Genomic DNA, 18,783 nt, shown 5'->3' with positions numbered 1-18,783 from the left:
TAATCAGTGAAATTTCTTTTGAGTTAGGTTAATAGCATAAACAGAGAGAGATTAAAGAAATGTTCTGCTAGGAGGCTGAAAGACCATATTTCCAAGAGAAACATGAACTATGGAGGTCTGGCTCATGAGGAGAACAAGGACTCTACTGGGATCTAGGCTAGAGGCAGTTCATGTTATTCTGGGGAAGAATATGGCTATATTCTTCCCATGTCCTGGGAAATTGAATAAAACTTAAATTATTTTTATTTTCTGGTTTTTTCAAGGTAGGGTTTCACTCTAGCCAAAGCCAACCTGGAATTCACTATGTAGTCTCAGGGTGGCCTTGAACTCACAGTGATCCTCCTACCTCTGCCTTCCTAGTGCTGGGATTAACAGCATGAGCCACCATACCTGGATAAAACTGAATTTAAAGGTAATGACTGGTATGTATTTGGTGGAGGAAATTTCAAGATAGTATAGTATTGAAGTAGTTTCATGGTTACTATTCATTGCTCTTATTCAGATCTGTAATAAAAGAGAGCAAAAGGATGAATAAAAGTAAAATTTACAGAGGAAAAATTTGGGAGCAAGTTTTAAGTTCAAGACATGGAGACTATTGTCAGCAAAGCATCTATAATTGTTAAAATGAATAACTCCATTAAAATGAAGTCTCTCTCTTCATTTGGCCAATGTAAAAGTTGTTCTGAGAGCAAGACCCTATCCATTGAAACTGTAACTTGTGGGAATGAGAATTCTTTTGAAAGGAGAAAGCCTACATAAAGAATACTGCAGGAATTCAATGCTAAAGAACAACACCTAGGAAAGTGTTTCCATAGTTTTAGCAAAGAAGGCTTATAGTTGTCACTACAGCTTTGGTCAAGGTGATCAAGATCCATCCTGTGTTTACAAAAGAAATTGTTAGCACCATTCACATAGTACTGGTTTTGTAGGCATGAATTATGTAATATTGACAGGGACAGGATGTATTTCTCCCATAATTTCAGAGATTTCCCAAGACCATGCAATGTGTGGTAGGGTCGGATTCCCTGAAAGGAGTTCTTTAGAAGCCATTGTCTTAGGTGGTGAAGATTACAAAGTTACAGTGGAGATCACAAGATGTTAGGGATCTGGGACAGTGGAATGACCTTGAATGAAATGAAGTTGTAGGCTCAGAATGCAGAGATGAAGCAAGTATATGTGTGCTGTAGTCAACAGAACAGGAGGAAGCACTTTGGAGGCCAGATTCTAGCATGATCCCAAGGTGCTGGGCATGGAAGATTTAATGTTTTCCCTTTGGGGGGATTGGCCATATTTTGACTCAGTCATTCCTTGTTATGCCCCTATCCCTCACTTTTGGAATGGGAATGTTTACTCTGTGCCATTATAGGTTGGAAGTATGCCATTTGATTTTTTAATTTTTTGGTACATGTGTTGTGTGATATGGTATGTATGATGTGATGTGTGTGTATAATGTATGCACATATGTTTGTTGATGCAGTGACTCTTGCATGTTCATTTGGAGGCCAGAGTGAAGGCTGGATGCCCTCTATTGTTCATCTGTGTATTTCCTTAAGATGGACCCTCTCACTGAATCTGGAGCTACCTGTGGTTTTTGTTTGTTTATTTGTTTGTTTGTTTTGGTAAAACTGGTTTTCCATCAAGCCCAAGTGATGGTCTGGTCTCTGTTCCCCATAGGACGGAGGTTACTATTTATATGTGTACTGGGAAATTGAACTCAGGGCAAATCAGACTTTGTTTGGCCCCCATGCTTGCAGGCTAAATGCTCTTACATGGTGAGCCATCTTTCCAGCCTGTTTTTTTTTTTTTTTTTGGTCTAGCTTGACTTTTATAGAGGGTCCCTTAAGTATCAGAAGAAACATTAAACTTAGGAATTTGTTGTAAGCATATCTATTTATTTATTTGGAAGGAGGGGGTGACACACAGAGAGAGAACTGTAGATGAACTCCAGATGTATGTGCCAATTTGTGCACATAGCTTTATATGGGTACTGGGGAACTAAATCCAGACCAACAGGCTTTGCAAGCAACTGCCTTTAACCACTTAGCCATATCTCCAGCCAGACTTTGGACTTTCAAACAGTGTTGGAACTGTTATAGATTATGGAGAGTTTTAAAGTTTGACAGCATTTTGCATCATGAAATTACCATAAGCTTGTGGGGTGAAGAGACAGAATGTTACAGTGTGCAAGTAAAATTTCCCCACAGTTTCATGTATTTGAGTACTTGGTCTCCACTTAGTGGTGCTGTTTGGGAAGACTGTGGAACCCTTAGGAGGTGGAGTTTTGCTGGAGGAAGTAGAGCCAGGTCTTGAGATTTCATAACCCAGCCCCCCACTTCCTGTTCATCCTCTGCCTCCTGACTTCGGCTACATTGCGACCAGATGCCCTACTGCGCCTGCAATGACACCATCCCTCTCATGATGGAATATCAGCCCTCTGAACTGAAACAGACACTTTCCTTCATTAAGTTGCTTCTGGTCAGGTATTTGGTCACAGCAACAAGAAAGTAATACAAGCAGTAATTTAAAAAGCCTCTTGACTAAAAAATGTCCAGGTTTGGATAGGCTCACTACAAAATTCTACTATACCTTTAAAGAACTAAAATAAACTTTTTGTAAATTATTTCACAAAGTAGAAAAGGAAGGAATACTTTCAAACTCATTTCACAATGCCAGTATTATACTGTTAGCAAAACCAGATCAATATATAACAAAAAGTTATAGACCCATCTCCATAAAATAAAAATCTCAATAACAAGTTTGTGAACCGAATTCAAGAACACTTTAAAAAGTCATGGCAGCCAAGCCTTGTGGTGCATGCCTTTAATCCCAGCATTCGGGAGGCAGAGGTAGGAGGATTGCCATGAATTTGAGGCCACCCTGAAACTCCATAGTGAATTCCAGGTCAGCTTGGACTAGAGTGAGACCCTACCTTGAAAAACCAAAATGATGATAATAATAATAATAATAATAATAATAATAATAATCATCATCATCATTCACCATGATTGGTGACCCTCATTCCAGAGATGCTGGGGTAGTTGAACACATGCAAACCAATAAATATACTATATTACATAACTGGCTCAAGGACAGAAATCACATGATCTCAATACCTCCTAAAAAGGTCTTAGACAAAAATCCAACAATCCTTTATCAGAAAAAACATCTCTGGAGATCCCAGGGAGAGATTAACCATATCTTTTATAATAAAAGCCATATGTGACAGTTACATCTAAGATCATGTTACATGGGCAAAATCTTGACGCATTCCCACTAAGATCAGGAACAAGAAAAGGATGTGCATTCTCTGCACTCCTATTAGAATTTAACTAAAGAATAATAAAGGAAAACAAAACGTATATAAATAGGAAAGGATGATGTCACAGTATCCTTATTTGCAGATTTTATATACAAGAGATCCTAAGAATGCTACCAGAAAACTCCTAGTGTGGTGGTTTTCATATAAAATCTCCATAGCCTCAAGTATTTGGCATTAATCTTCCTATTTAATTTTCATGTGGTAGAGCCTTTTGAGAGGTGGAGCCTTGTCAGAAGAGGTGTGGTGCCAGGCCTTGAGGTCTATTATTTCAGCTCACTGGATGTTCAGGGATAGCTCACTTAGACTGCATTCCCCTATTGATATATGAATATGTAAGCCTCATGCCATGTTTTACCCACTCTGATGAAACTTCCCTCTAAACTGTAAGTTGGAAATAAACCTTTTCTTCCCATAAGATACTTTTGGTCAAGATTTTTGTCCCAGCAATATGAAAGCAACTACTACAGAAAATTGATACCAAGACATGAATCATTGTTGCAATGAACCAACAATGTGGTTCTTTGTCTTTTGTAACTGTTTTTTTTTAGGAGGGATAGGGAAGGATTTGGAACTTTGAGCTAGATAAGCCTTGAAGTTCTATAGAGAGTGCTTGATGGGAAATTCTTATGAAAGTTAGAAAGACTTAAATGAAGAGAGGAGTACAGACCTTGAATAATTGGCTTATGATGTTTCACAGGGGAAACAAGGGCCTTTATTGGATTGAGCTACTGGCAGAAAGACTGGGTGCATTCTTTCCATGTCCTAAAAATTTGAGCAAAGTTGAATGTACAAGTAATAGATTGGTATATTTGGCAAAAGAATGACAGAGCAAAAACATATGAAAGATGTAAAGCTTGGGATGAAAATATATAAGAAAGCTTAAAGTGCTAGGCAAAGACACATTTTAGACAAATTAATTTGTAGATTAAGATATTACCATCCTTGAAGATGAGCTAACTATTCTCCACTGGGATAATGGGAAAGATGTCCTGCAGGTGAACCTAACCCATTGAAGGCTCAAGTTATTAAGAATGCAAATTCTCTGGAAAGGTGGAGGTCTGAAGGAAAAATGCTCTGTGATTTTCCTGTTCTGCAAGGTCAAGCTCGTATTCCCTGGATTACAAGTTGATAGTAATATCGCCCTTGTTTGGGGAACATAAGAAATGTAGGCAGTAGAGTCAGGAAGTATAATCAGTGTAGGCCACTGAGCTATGGTGGTATAAAGCAGGGCCGTAGCTTCTGCATGAGGTCTTGTGAGGTCACTGCATGGAGCTGAGGAGACGAACTGTCAGTTCAAGCGAAGAGCCAAGAATTCTGAAGGTTCCAGGATTGTGGTATAGCCACATAATGAAAACAGCTAGGTCTGGCTTAAAAGTATCTGCCCAGAAAGTAAGTCACAAAAAAGGGGAGGAAAGTTGCTGAAACCATTTGAAGCCAAGAGTTTCAGATGCCAGATGTGGAGCTGCAAGATGTGATGTTCACTCTGCTTGTTTCCTACCTTTTCTGTAAAAAATAATTATATTCTGTTATGTATTAGAAGTATGTGACTTCTCTTTTGATCTTAATAGAATCACAGTTAAGAGGCTTTTTTGAGTTCCACCCCCCACATGACTTTTGAGAAAGATTTGACAACACATATTGAAGAAAAGACAGTATCTTCAACAATTGGTACCAGGAAACTGGATATCTATATGTATAAGAATAGACCTCAAACCTTATCCCTCACCTTGCACAAAAATCAATAAAAAAATAGATGAAGACTCAATGTCATATCCTCAGCATTTGCCACCATCTGCAAAAAGAAGCTTCTCTAACCAAAAGTGAGTACACTACTAATCTGTGGACATAAGCAAACATTTAGAAGATAATTTTAGGGGCACAAAATATTCATTTAGCCAAAGTACAGTGGCAGCTTCCTACTCTGTGGCCTATAGTCTTCTAAGCCCTAGGCTTTTGACTTGTTTTTTAGTACCAGGTATAAATTTCTTCCCATGGAATGGAAATTTTGAGATTATTTTTTTCTATCTCTGTGAAGAATGATGCTATAATTTTTATTGGTATTGCACTGAATCTGCATATTGCTTTTGGTAGAATGGCCATTTTCACCATATTAATTCTACCTGTCCATGGACATGGCAAACATTTACATCTTCTCATATCCTCAACTCATTTCTTCAGTGTTTTGTGCTTTTGTTGTATAAGCCTTTCACCTCCTTGGTTAATGATATTCCAAGATATTTATTTTTTCTGTGGCTATGAAAACAGGAAAGCCTCACTGATTTCCTTCTTTACATATTTGTCTTTGGCATATAGGAAGGGTATTAATTTTGTGCATATGATTTTGAATCCTGCCATGTTGCTAAAGCAATTTATTGCCTTTATATGTTTTTTGGTAGAGTCTTTTGGGTCACTTCTTTATAGAGTCATGTTGTCTGCAAATAGGGCTATTTTGACTTCTTCCTTTCCAATTTGTATTTCTTTTATATCTTTCTTCTATCTTTTTGTTTGGTCTAGGAATTCCAGTATCATGTTAAAGAGCAAAGGTGAGAATGGGCACCCCATCTTGTTCCTGGTCTTAAAGGGAACTCTTTGAGTCTTTCCCCATTTAGTATAATTTGGGCATTATGTACATTATGTATAGCATTTATGATGCTGAGATATGTTCCCTCCATATCTAGTCTCTCCAGGTTTTTGATCATAAAATGATGCTATATTTTGTCAAAGGCCTTCTTTGTATCTTTGAAATGATCATGTGGTTCTTATGCTTAATTCTACTTATTTGGTATATTATGTTTATAGATTTTTCATCTGTTGAATCATCCATGAAACCATGGGATGAAGCCTGCTTGCTCAAGGTGGATAGTGCTTTTGATGTATTGTTGAATTCTATTTGTGAGGATTTTATTCAGAATTTTTGCATCTAGGCTCATCAGGGATATGAACCCAGGCCTTGGCTCATGCAACTACAGCTACTTAATCTTTAACAAAGGAGCCAGCATTGCACACTGGAGGAAGGATAGCATGTAAACAAATGGTGCCAGGGAAATTGGAAAATCACATGTACAAATATGAAACTAGACCCACCCCTCTCACCATGCACAAAAATCACCTCCAGATGGATTAAGAACCTTGTTACAGGACCTGGAATACTTAAATGAAAGAAAAGAATAGGGAAAACTCTCCACAATATAGGGGTGGGGAAATACTTCCTGAATAAGACCCCAGAGCCCAGGAAATTAACTAATCACTCAACCAGTGGGATCTTATGAAACTTAAAAGCTATTGTACATAAATGCTTGCCATAAACAGAGCCAACAGACAACCCACAGAATAGGAGGAATTCTTTGCCAGCTGAAACCTCGAACAGAGGCCTAATATCTAGAATCTACAAAGAACTAAAAAAATTAAGCAATAAAAAAATCAAACAATCCAGTTAAGAACAGGAGAACTGAATAATGAATTATCAAAGGAAGAAATACAAATGGCCAGCACTCAAAGAAATGTTCAACATCCTTAGCCATCAGGAAAATGCTAATTAAAATAATTATGATATTCCATTTCAGGATAGCATACATTAAAATAATCAAACAACAATAAATGTTGGAGAAATACGGACCCTCATTCACTGTTGTTTATAATATGAAATTGTGTAACCACTTTGAAATCAGTATGGAGATTCTTGAAAATGATGCAAAATAGATCTACCATCTGACCCAGCTATTCCTCTCCTGAGCATTTACCCTAAATAATCTACTCTTTACTCCAGAGATATTTGCTCAAGCATGTTTACCATTACTGTGTTCACAATGTCTAGGAATTAGAATCAACACAGATGCCCATGACTGATTAATAGATAATGAAGATGTAGGACATATACACAATGGAATTCTACTCAGTATTAAGTAAGAATGAAATAATAATAATTTCAGGAAATGGATGGGCTTGATAAATTTCATCATAAGTTAAGGTACACAGACTAAGACAAATTTTGCATGTTTTTTTTTCTCATATATGGCTCCTAAAATGGGCCATCTGAAAAGGAAGGCAAAAGGCAGTATGCATTAGGACTGTGGGTGTATAACTAGAATGCAACTAGGAAAAAGTGAACACTGAGAGGGAGGAGAGCAGGAGAGTCTGAAAGCTACCCAATCCACCACCTGTACAAAAATTACACATTTGTGAAATAATGGCACATAGCCTGTGTGGGTCATCAACTGCCCTCCAATTGGACAATAGGCCCACTCAGTGGGAGAGAACTCATAGCTAGTACTGGGAACCAAATCAGCACCCTACAGGCAGAAAGCTCACAATGGCCAGAGAGAAGCCTCCCCTCCCCATTGTTCTCTGGACAAAGTAAGTTGATAGCCTCATCAAAATGTCCCTCAAGGGCAGGAGAGATGGCTTTATCAGTTAAGGCATTTTCCTGAAAAGCCAAAGGACCTCAGTTGAATCCCCAGGACCCATATAAGGCAGATGCACAAGGTATATGTGTCTCTTTCTCTCAAATAAATAAAAATAAAATATTTTTAAAATGTCTTTCAAATAAGATGGGTATGGTGTGGTGGTGCATGCCTTTAATGCCAGCACTTAGGAAGCAGAGGTAGGAGGATCATCATGAGTTTGAGGCGACCCAGAGACTACATGGTGAATTCCAGGTCAGCCTGGGCTAGAGTGAGTCCCTGCTTTGAAAAATCAAAAACCAAACCAAAACAAAACAAAATGTCTCTCAAAATTCTGTGCATATTCCTCTTAATCAAAGCTTCTGTTATGCAGATGGGGATATCCAAGATCTATAAATTTTGACAAGAAGAGATAGCCAACTGCCCACCATGAAATGTGCCACCTCTACCACGTTTACCAGGGTCCAGAAGCAACTGCTGAGGAAGCAGTAACAGAAGTAATGCCTGACAGACAACCACCTCCAGGAACACAGCAACCAACACAGTGGTGAATTGAAACACATCATAATAAGAAATACAGAGTCTACATAGAACTCAGCACAAAAATAAATTGCTAACCCTCCTGCTGAGGCTCAGGACTGGTGCAGAGGGTGGGGGCATACACCCACTTCAGACTGACAGAGGCCCTAATTGCCCCACAGTGAACACCAAGGACCCTACTGAAAAGGCTCTCATGGAAGTGGAGACCTAGAGTTATACTAAAAAGGCTCTCATGGAAGTGGAGACCTAGGTTTAGGGGATACAAGACTACAGCCTATGTAAATATATATGCAGGCTATGGAACATATAGAAAATTACAAAAGAAGAAATACATGTGGGTAATAAATATCTGAAAAAGTGAAACCTTGATCTTCCTTCACCTTTGTGTGTCTGACTTACCTGGCATCTGGAGAGTCGAACATGGATCCTTAGGCTTTGGAGGCAAGAAACCTGTCTTGATTTGGGAGACCTTGGAGGACTCTCCAATCCACAGCTCAATGTGGGTAGCAATCAATGGTACTGGAAGTTACCATCCATAGATAAAAAAACAGTTTTCTTTTAAGCATAGGCTTTGTCCCACCCTCTCCAGGGCTTTTCTTTTCAGATGATCCCCACCCCCTGTGCCTTACTACTTTTTAGGGTTATATATTTTATTCTATCTCCAAGGATTAAGGTTTCTATGATACCAGTTCATTTTGGATTTAGTTTTGCGCTTGTTTTTCCCACTCCCATCCCCCTCCCCCAAACCCTTCCATCTGTATGGTCTGGGACTTGAGTTGCCCATCAGGTATGTCAGCACCTCGAGCAGGTCCAGGTTAGGCACTGCAGATAAGTGAGACCATGCTCAGCTTGATTCCTCAATGTGCTGTGACTACAGCCTGTGGTGTCTTCAGCAATGGGGACTAGCCATCTAGTTCTGTTGGGTGAACAAGTACTTTGACAATGGCCTGAAATGTTTGTGTGGCCTTGTAGGCCTCTCTGACCAACAGCTCTGTGTGTAGAGGGTCATTACTAATGACACATCTTCAGCACTGAGATTTATCTGCAACTACCTATGATTTTAGGGTAAAACTTTCTCCATCTCAGCTGGATACATCTGCCCAAAATTTCTCATATTACTATCTCTCTCTTGTTCTCTCTTGTTAATTATCTAATGAGGAAGTAGTTTTCTATATTATTATTAATACCATCCTTAATTTTGTACATTCCTCTCCTTCCCCTCTCCCTTGTCCTTTCCTTTTACACTCCCACCAACAGTGAATAAGAGTTCCTCCTTCCCCAACCCCTCTCCATCATGTGTTGTCATTTGACATTTTTTTTCATTTGACATTTTTGATGACAGCTATTATCATTGAAGTGAGATGGGGTATCCTTCCATACCCTCTTGCTCTTCCTTTTCTCACTTTGCTCTCTCACTTTAGCTTTATTTGTATACTTAATTTCACTTCTATTTTAATTTCATATAAAAATACATGATCTCCAAATGAGAGAAAATATACTGTGTTTGTCATTCTGAGACTGGCTTAATTGGTTCATACAATTATCTCCAGTTTCCAGTTGGATCCATTTTCCTGCAAATGACATGACATATTATCCTTCTCTAAGGATGAAAAATATCAGATATATATCACATTTTTAAACCATCCCTTTGTGTGCATTTATTTTGGTTCTATCACTTAGTTATTGTGAGTAGTGCTTCAATAAGCATTAATGTGTATCTATATCGGATATATGGACTTGTAGTCCTTTGGCTAATTAGCTAGGGTTTATATATCTTGATCATATGGCAGAAATATTTCATTTTTTAAAAACCATATTATTTCCGTAGTGGATGGAATAGTTTATATTTCCACTATCACTGTGTAAGCATTCCCTTTTGTCTGCATCCTTGCAATTGTTTGGCATTTGTTTTTTTAAAGAGTCCCATTGTCACCAGGGTAAGATGGAATTTTAGTGTTGTATTTTGAATTTTCTTGTACATTGATTTGTATTTTCTTTGTATATTGATTGATGTATATTGATTAATCCATATTGATTTGTATTTTCTTTGTATATTGATTAATGTATATTGAATTTTCTTGAAGACTCATGATATTGATTTTTAAAATAAATTTGTTGACCATTTGTGTTATATATTTTGAGTATTGTGTGTTCATAGCATTATCCTATTTATTTGTTAGGTTGTTTGACTTTTAAATTTAGTTTGCTGTGTATGTGTATGTATGTATGCTAATATACATGGGGGAGCACATGTATGTGTAGCAGGCATGTGTATATATGAGTGCCTGTACATAAAGGTGTTGCAGTCAGGTTCACATTTCTGGCAGAAAATACCTGACCAAGAGCAGCTTGGATTATAGACTTGAGGGAAAGCCCCATGATGGCAGGGGAAAATGATGACATGAGCAAAGGGTGGGCATCACCTCCTGGCCAACATCAGGTAGACAACAGTAACAGGAGAGTGTGCCAAACATTAGAAGAAGCAGCTGGCTATAACATCCATATGACCACCCTCAACAATACACAGCCTCCAGGTGGCTTCAATTCCCAAATTGCCACCAGCTGAGGACCCAGAATTCAAAATGCCTATGTTTATGGGGACACCTGAATCAAACCACCACATTCTGTCCCTGGCCTATGAACTGATAACCATACATGTTACAAAATCTAATACATTCAGTCCAACCTTAAAGTCCCCATAATTTTATTAATCCTAATGATGTTCATACATCCCCATAGTTGAAGATCTTTTAAGTAAGCTCTGCGATCAAAAATACCCAAAACAAAAACAAACAAACAAAATATGTTGGCACAGAATAAACATTCACACTGTAAAAGATGGCATTGGGTATGCCAAAGAAATATTCAACCAATATAAAATTTAAATAGGACAAACATCAAATTCTGTAGATCCAAGTTCAATAACTCTAGCCAGTGACAAATCTTCAAGTCTGATAATTCTAACCAGCAAATACTCTCTGGAGTTCCAGTTCTGCTCCTCTAGCTAGGCCTGTCCTGAAAAAGTTCATCTGGTGCCAGATACTCTCCTTGGCAGCTATCCCATAGTCCTGACATCTCTATTGGATCTCCACTGCAACCCACAGTTCATCATCATGGCTCCACTGAGTCTCAATGCAGCTAATCCAACAAGTCTGCCTCATACTGCCCATGGCCATTTCCAAAATACAAGACTATATTGTAAATTCATTGACCCTCTCTTTCCTGAATTTGTTATTCTCCTTAATACCAGGTGGGTTGCAAATTTTTTAATCTGGTGGGGATGGGGTATAAAGCAGACTTTGAAGAACAGGACACTCTTTCTGTATTCAGGCCCCTTCAAAAAATCTGCATTCTTTCTGTTATCCCAATGCAAATCTGTTGGCCCTATGTTGTAATCTCGCATACAAATACAGCTGAACAGACAGCAGTTTTGGCCCAAGATTTCTTTATGTGCCATATCTCTCTGCTCACACCAGTTCATTTCTATGCAATACAACCACACATAAGTTTTCAGGACAGGGACATAACAGCAAGCATCTCACACCAACTGATTCTAGCTCAGTATGGGTAAAGCTCTTTCTCTCCCTCATAAGGTATAACCTTATAGTCCATAGTTCTTACTGCATTTAGGTCTTCCAACTCTGACCAGAATAGTCCATCAAGCTGTACTTACAGCACTGCAAGCCTTCTCTTAAGCAAAGATTTCAAATCCTTCCACATTCCTCCTGCAAAGCAGTTCTAAAAGGCCAAAGCTACACAGTCCAGATTCTAGCAGTAATGATACCATTTCTCAGTACCAACTTTACTGTTACAGTTAAGTTTGCATTGCTGGCAGAAAACAGCTGACCAAGAGCAGCTTGTGAGAAAAAAGTTTATTTTGGCTTACAGACTCCAGGGGAAGCTCAATGATGGCAGGGGGAAATGTTGACATGAGCAGAGGGTGGATATCACCTCCTCACCAATATCAGAAGAAGCTGGCTATAACACCCATAACCCTGCACTCAACAATACACTGCCTCCAGGAGGATTCAACTTCCAAATTTCTACCAGCTGAAGACCCAGAATCCATAAACCCCTAAGTTTATGAGGGACACCTGAATCAAACCACCATAGGAAGCCATAGATTGACATTGAGTATCTCCTCAATCATTTGCCACCTTATTTTTAGACTGTCTTTTTCTTCCACTGAATCCAGAGCTTACTGATTCATCAGTTTAGGCATCCCTCTCACCTAGGAGATCCTCTGTCTCTGCCTTCTGAGTGCTGGGATTACAGGTTAGCTGCTGTGCCTTCCTGGCATTTACATGAGTGCTGAGCATCTGCCCTCTGGTCTTCATGCTTGTGTGACAAGTGTTTTATTCACTGAACCATTTCTGTAGTCCTGAATGAAGCATATACTTCCTTTGTTGATATGTTCGAGTTGTATGTGTGATATGTGTGGTGTATGCATATGTGTATAGACTAAGTACACACATGCAGAGGCCAGAGGAGGATGACAACTGTCCTCCTTTATCACACTGCTGTCTGTTTCCTTAGGTCCTTAGGCATGAGTTTCTTACTGAATATGGAGCTTGTGAGACCCAGTGATACTTCTATCCCTGCAACCCTTCAGCACTGGGATGACTGGTGTTTGTGGTCATGCCTGTATCTCTGTGTGGTGCTGGGATTAAGTTCAGTTCCTCATGTTTGTGCAGGCACATGCTCTTACCTGTTGGGCCATTTCTCTGGCTTCTTTTCTGATATTGAAAAGTTTTACATAGAAATCTGAGAGAAAATTTATATAATTTGGCATTTAAATGTCAAGTCATAAAAATTCCAATTTCTTACTATGCTGTTTTAGTCAACATCTTGCTTTTTGGCCAAAACCTGACAAAAAACATTTTAAGGGAAGAAGGGTTTAATATTAGAGTCTCTCAAGGTAGGAAATAGTACAGGAGCAGGATCTTTGGGCAGGTGGAAAAATTTGGCCTAGTGAGAAAGCACAGAGCATGACCCCAGCCCATGGAACGGTGCTGCCCATAGTTAAGTTGGAAACCCTACCTGATTATGCTCTAATCAAGATTACCTTTGTGATGTGCACAGAGGATACTCTAATCTACATCATACCTCACAGGTGGTTTTGGGTCCTGTTAAATTGACAATCTAAACTATAACAAGTCCACCCCTTGTGAACTGAATACCCAAACATATGTTTAAGTCAAAACCTTCAAATTCTTGTCTACATAAGTTTATGGCCATATCATAATGCAAAAATACATTCTATACATCTTCAAAAGTTCTCATAGTTTTTCACAGTTCCAATACTGTTTAAAAGTGTAAGTACAGATTCTCCTTTGAGATGCAGGAAAACTCCTGACCATGAGCTCCTATAACACCAAAAATGGGTTTCACACTTTCAGCACTCATTGGCACAAATTAGAAATTTCCAATCCAAAAGGGTACAATAAACTCATAGCAAGGAATGATCAGTCTAAATCAAGATAAACCAAGCAAGGCAAACTCCAAATCTTTCAGCTCAACATCTGGTATCTGTGACTACTGATAAAATCCTCTAGACTCCAAAAGGCTTGTATAGCTTTGCTTCTCCTGCTGTGCTGTATGAGTCATATCTTCCCTAAGCCCATAGTTTTTCTTGGCCAATGTCCCATGGTCATAACAGCTCTACATTCTTGGATCTTCATTGCATCTGACAATGCACCTTAAGGCTTCACACAGAGGCTTCTCAGGGACATCTCATAAAGACTCAAAACTTTGCTTGCCTCACATTATTTAGCGTTGGAGTCTCTCTGAAACCATGGTACAATATTCTATGACCTCCCCAGTTTTCTATCCTTCATTCTTCCCAAACTAATATCATATGGGCTGTGCTGTCAGATCAGGCTACAGCCTGTCTTCATGGAACATAGCTATACCAGAGTCTGTAGTTTGACCTTTGGAAGCAGTGACTTCCTTCAGAATTCTTCTCTCAGGCCTTTTTATTTTATTTTTTTTAAATACTTCACATCATCCTATCTTGAGACTTCAATTGGTTGATTCTTGCCTGCAGGACACATTTTCCATTATCACAATGCAGAGCTGTTGCCTTACTTGTCTTTTTCTTCAGTTATTTATTTATTTATTGTTTTTTTTTTTTTGTTTTGTTTTTTGAGGTAGGGTCTCACTCTAGCCCAGGCTTTCCTGAAATTCACTATGTAGTCTTAGGGTGGCCTCAAACTCATTGTGATCCTTTTGCCTCTGCCTCTTAAGTGATGCGATTAAAGGTGTGCACCACCATGCCCAGCATGTTGCCTTAATTGTAGTAATTGTGGTAATTTCTTCAACTATAGCTAACTCAACTATAGTCTTTGGGCTTGGGATTTTAAACTTCCTCATATGTCTTTCTCTATCAAACTTCACATTTCTCATATCTTTTTGCTCTATATTTTTCTCTTTTCATGGTAGATCTGAATCAGTGTTTGGTCTTGAAATTCCCTTCACAAACATTAGTCTATTACTTTCTTTTATGACAGAAAGCCAGAGAGAAAGATAGGGAATTAGCATTCCAGGGCACTGTATTTGAATTCCAGACATGTGTGCCACTTTGTACTCATGTGTGACCTTGTGCACGTGCATTACCTTGTGTATCTGGCTTAAGTTGGATCTGAACATGGCTTTTGCAGGCAAGCACATTAACCACTAAGCTATCTCTCTAGCCCCAGTCCATGACTTTTATACTCAACTGTGCTCAACTTCTTAGCACATTATCAGAATGCAGCCAGTTTCTTTGGCAGAATAACACATAAATTATCCCTATCCCAGTTCCCAGTAGAATCTATTCTCCCCTATGGAATCTCTACAGTCCACAATTCTCTCAGACATCTGATCTTTCAGATTCCCACACAAGTGGCCCAGTAAGCTTTGGTTACAGAATTGTAAGGCTTCTGTAGTCCATAGTTCCAAATCCTTCCATGTTCATCTTGTAAAGCAGTCTCAAAATACTAAGAACTACATGGTCAGGTTTATTTTGGCAACAACCTCAGTTTTTGGTATCAATTTTTGGTAGTGGTTACCTTCTTGTGGCTAATACAAAACAGCTTATGGGATAAGAAGCAACTTATGGGATAAAATGGTTTCTGGCTTAAAATCTTAAATGGAAATTTCATCATGACAGGAGCAGACAGCTGGTAGTAAGATCTCCATATCAGCAAGGAGGAAGCAGGAACAGTGAGCTGAGTGGGGTATGTGGGGCTATAATGTGACAATAGAAGGCCTGCTGCTAAATTACCTCATGTTCATCAGTATGCATCTATGATCACACAAGACACTTCTTAATAAATAGGATAGTTATAATTAAGTGTTGAGCCTTCATATTAAGGCTGATTATGATAGTAAATTAGAAGTATGATTTAGGAACCCTGGAATTAAGTCTATAAGCTTTTAGCACCACATTAAAAATTACTATAGTAAAGTATTAGTTATAGTTAATTTCATTATTGTTTCCCTAATTGACCATGATGCATAGAAATTTTCCTACTGGGAAAAATATGGAAGAAGTATCTTTGGTTGATCTCTTTGGCTATAAACATAGTTCTGTTTTGATTCATGAATGGTTATATTACTTAAACTAGTTCCTTATATTTCCCACCTCCATCTTACCTAAATCAAATCTTCTTTCTACAAATTTCAATTAATTCTTCTTTATTACTTATACAGATAACACTCCTTGCCTCCTTACTTATTGTCTGTTATTTTCAATATCAGATATAATACTCATGTGTCATCTGTAAATGTCATGTCACATACAAAAATTCATAAATAAATATATAATGATTGGATCATAATGACTAATTCATTTCACATGATTTAGGAGTTTCTTTCAAATGTTCTGATAAGTATCACTCTCCTGAAGAGCTGCCTGTCTCCTTGCCTGCACAAAATAGTCAATAACAGAGTCTAAGGGAAAGTCTCTTAGCCATGTGGGAAAACATTCTGTCACACATACAAAGTACAAGGTGATATATGGCAAATGAAGGACCTAATGCTCCCAGAAGTCACACCTGTCAAACTCAAACAATGGACAACAATTGTGGAAGAGTGTCACCAGTTCAGAACTAATATATTTTGGGCTATATTAGCCTTTTCAATAGCTAACTTACTACTTTCTCTGTATATGACCTGACATCTTTCTGTGACTAAGATGTTTGTTGTTGTAAGTTAAAAAATATCACAGCTCAGCTCTGTTCCCTTCAACTAAACCTATACCTGTCTCTAACATATATTCCCCTATATGGTAAGGCTCCTCCACACCCACAGTTCAGCCTTTCTTTGCCTCTAGTCCAACAGGTTCAGTTATCACCTCCTTGATAACCATTCTGTACTCATTACCTCTCTAGCCTCCTAGGTTTCCAGAAGCAGATTTATTTATCCTGACAAGATACAAGCCCTAAAGCTTTCCCAGACCAGCTCCATCTGAGGGGTCTGCAGTGTTCTGAGGCTTCTTGGTAGCCCACCCCCTGTTTTCTCTTTTTGTGTATGGTCATTCCTAAGCCCTTCTTCACCTGGGTGGGGAAAAAGAAAAACAGTTTCTCTCTTTGAGTTAGCACACCTAAAAGATCAAAAACCTACCTCACGAAAAAAGGGCTCCTTCATCTTCTTTCTGGGTGATACCCACAGGCCCCACCTCCTTCAGGATAGCCAAACTTTCCTCTGTTCCTAAACAGGACCCTGATAAAGATTTGTCAGATGTCCTTCACTGTCCCACAATTTCAGCTGATTCCTGACTCACACACAGCAGGACCTATGGCTGATGCACCAACTGATATCCACATTTGATAAACTTGGGGACTCTACAGTAGGAATGATACAGTTCTTTTTTTATTTCTTATTTATTTATTTTTTTAGTTATGGGGATACTCAGTATGTAAACAGCACATGTTGGTACCATCCTTACCCTCATCCCTGCCCCTGCCAAAAGTGTTCCTCCTCATTGAGGATGCCAGTTATCCCCATGGGGATTATGGGTCATTCATTGTGGGTGTAACCATCAGTTATGGGGAAGAGGCAATGTCTCTATATATAATGTTCCAACTTGTGGATCGAATGATCTTTTCACCCCTTCTTTTGCAAAATTCCTGGAGCCATATTGGATGCATTTTAGACCTCCTTCAGTGATGGGGTCTTAGGAGCCTCTGTACCTCTGGTTTGGTAGGAGTTCAGTGTCTCAGTGTCCATCTCCTTCATCCTTGTGCTGATATCACAGATACAGCTCTTTAACATAGTCCTTTATTTCTGTCTCTTTCTCCCCGAGGGATGCTCTGTGACCCCTTCTTCTCAATGGAAACCTACGCTGTGCTATTCTCCCCATGATGGGATTGCTTACCATAGCTCCAGACATGATAAAAGGATTACTTTCCAAATAGATTTATTTGACCTGTTTCATCATCTCTCTCCCTGCCAGACAGCTGGGGTCTTTGTACAAGACCAGGGAAGGAGGAGGTGATGACTCCAAGATCCTAAAGACAACTTCTACATGTGCCCAGGGGACCCCTAAGACAGATATTGTAACAACCAGACCAGTTCTTTTGTCCTGATGGCAAGTGTGCCACCATAGCCTCATACATGGGCAGCTCAAATTAGACACATGATCTCATAGTCTGGAAGCCCCTCCCCCCACCACGGGTTGTAGGGCTCTCATAGACCCATGGTCATCAAAATCAATTTATCCACTGGAGGTGGGCAGCTAGATGTACTTGGGGTATCCATTTGTACATTACAGAGTACGATGAGGGCTCCTTATCCAAAGTAAATGCCTTACTCCTGTATTTGGATTTTGGAGTCTTGACCCAGAACAAACATACATGGGGGCATAAAACATGTTGACAATAGCATTGAAGACAATGTGCCCAACAGGAAAATGCCCACAGAATTGCCACAGATAGACTGAAGACAACAGGTAGGCTTAGTGCGAATAGATTAGTAAATGGAGCCTGTTGTTTTAGATTAGCAGAGTTCAAGAAATCATATCCCTAAATCCCTTCCTTTAGCAAATGTTTAAGGATTGTCCAAAGTCAGAAGTCCCTTAACCATTGCTTATGCCATGTTCTAATTGCTCATGTATTACTGTCACTTGGAAGTTCAATAAACGTTCTATAAATGCCTGTGTGTTGAAGCTACAGATGCAGTGCTATCTGAGCAGCAGCAAGAGCAGATGCAGTGGGCTCACCATTGGTTTATTCTAAGGGTAAGTTTCTTTTCTTTACCAGGATTTCTGGGGCAGCCAACCTACTCTTAGATAAAAAACACCAATGGTTAGTTCTCTTCTCCCAGACACTACTATAATCAGCAGGTAGCCCACTCTTGGGTAAACAGCACCAAGGGTTAGGCTCTTATCCTTCAGGCTCTGAATCCAGAAGCAATTAGCACATTCTTGGCTAACTCCAAGTATGAGTTTCTATAATTGCATGTCTATGCCCCCTATCTGGGCAAAATAATAGTGAATTTATATAGTAAAGTATAGATGTATTAGGAAGTAGAGGATATAGTGAG

The sequence above is a fragment of the Jaculus jaculus genome, chromosome 8 (genome assembly GCF_020740685.1).
Source record: "Jaculus jaculus isolate mJacJac1 chromosome 8, mJacJac1.mat.Y.cur, whole genome shotgun sequence".
NCBI lineage: Eukaryota > Metazoa > Chordata > Mammalia > Rodentia > Dipodidae > Jaculus > Jaculus jaculus.
The sequence above is the reverse complement of the archived record's forward strand: the minus strand, read 5'-3'. Positions refer to the sequence as shown.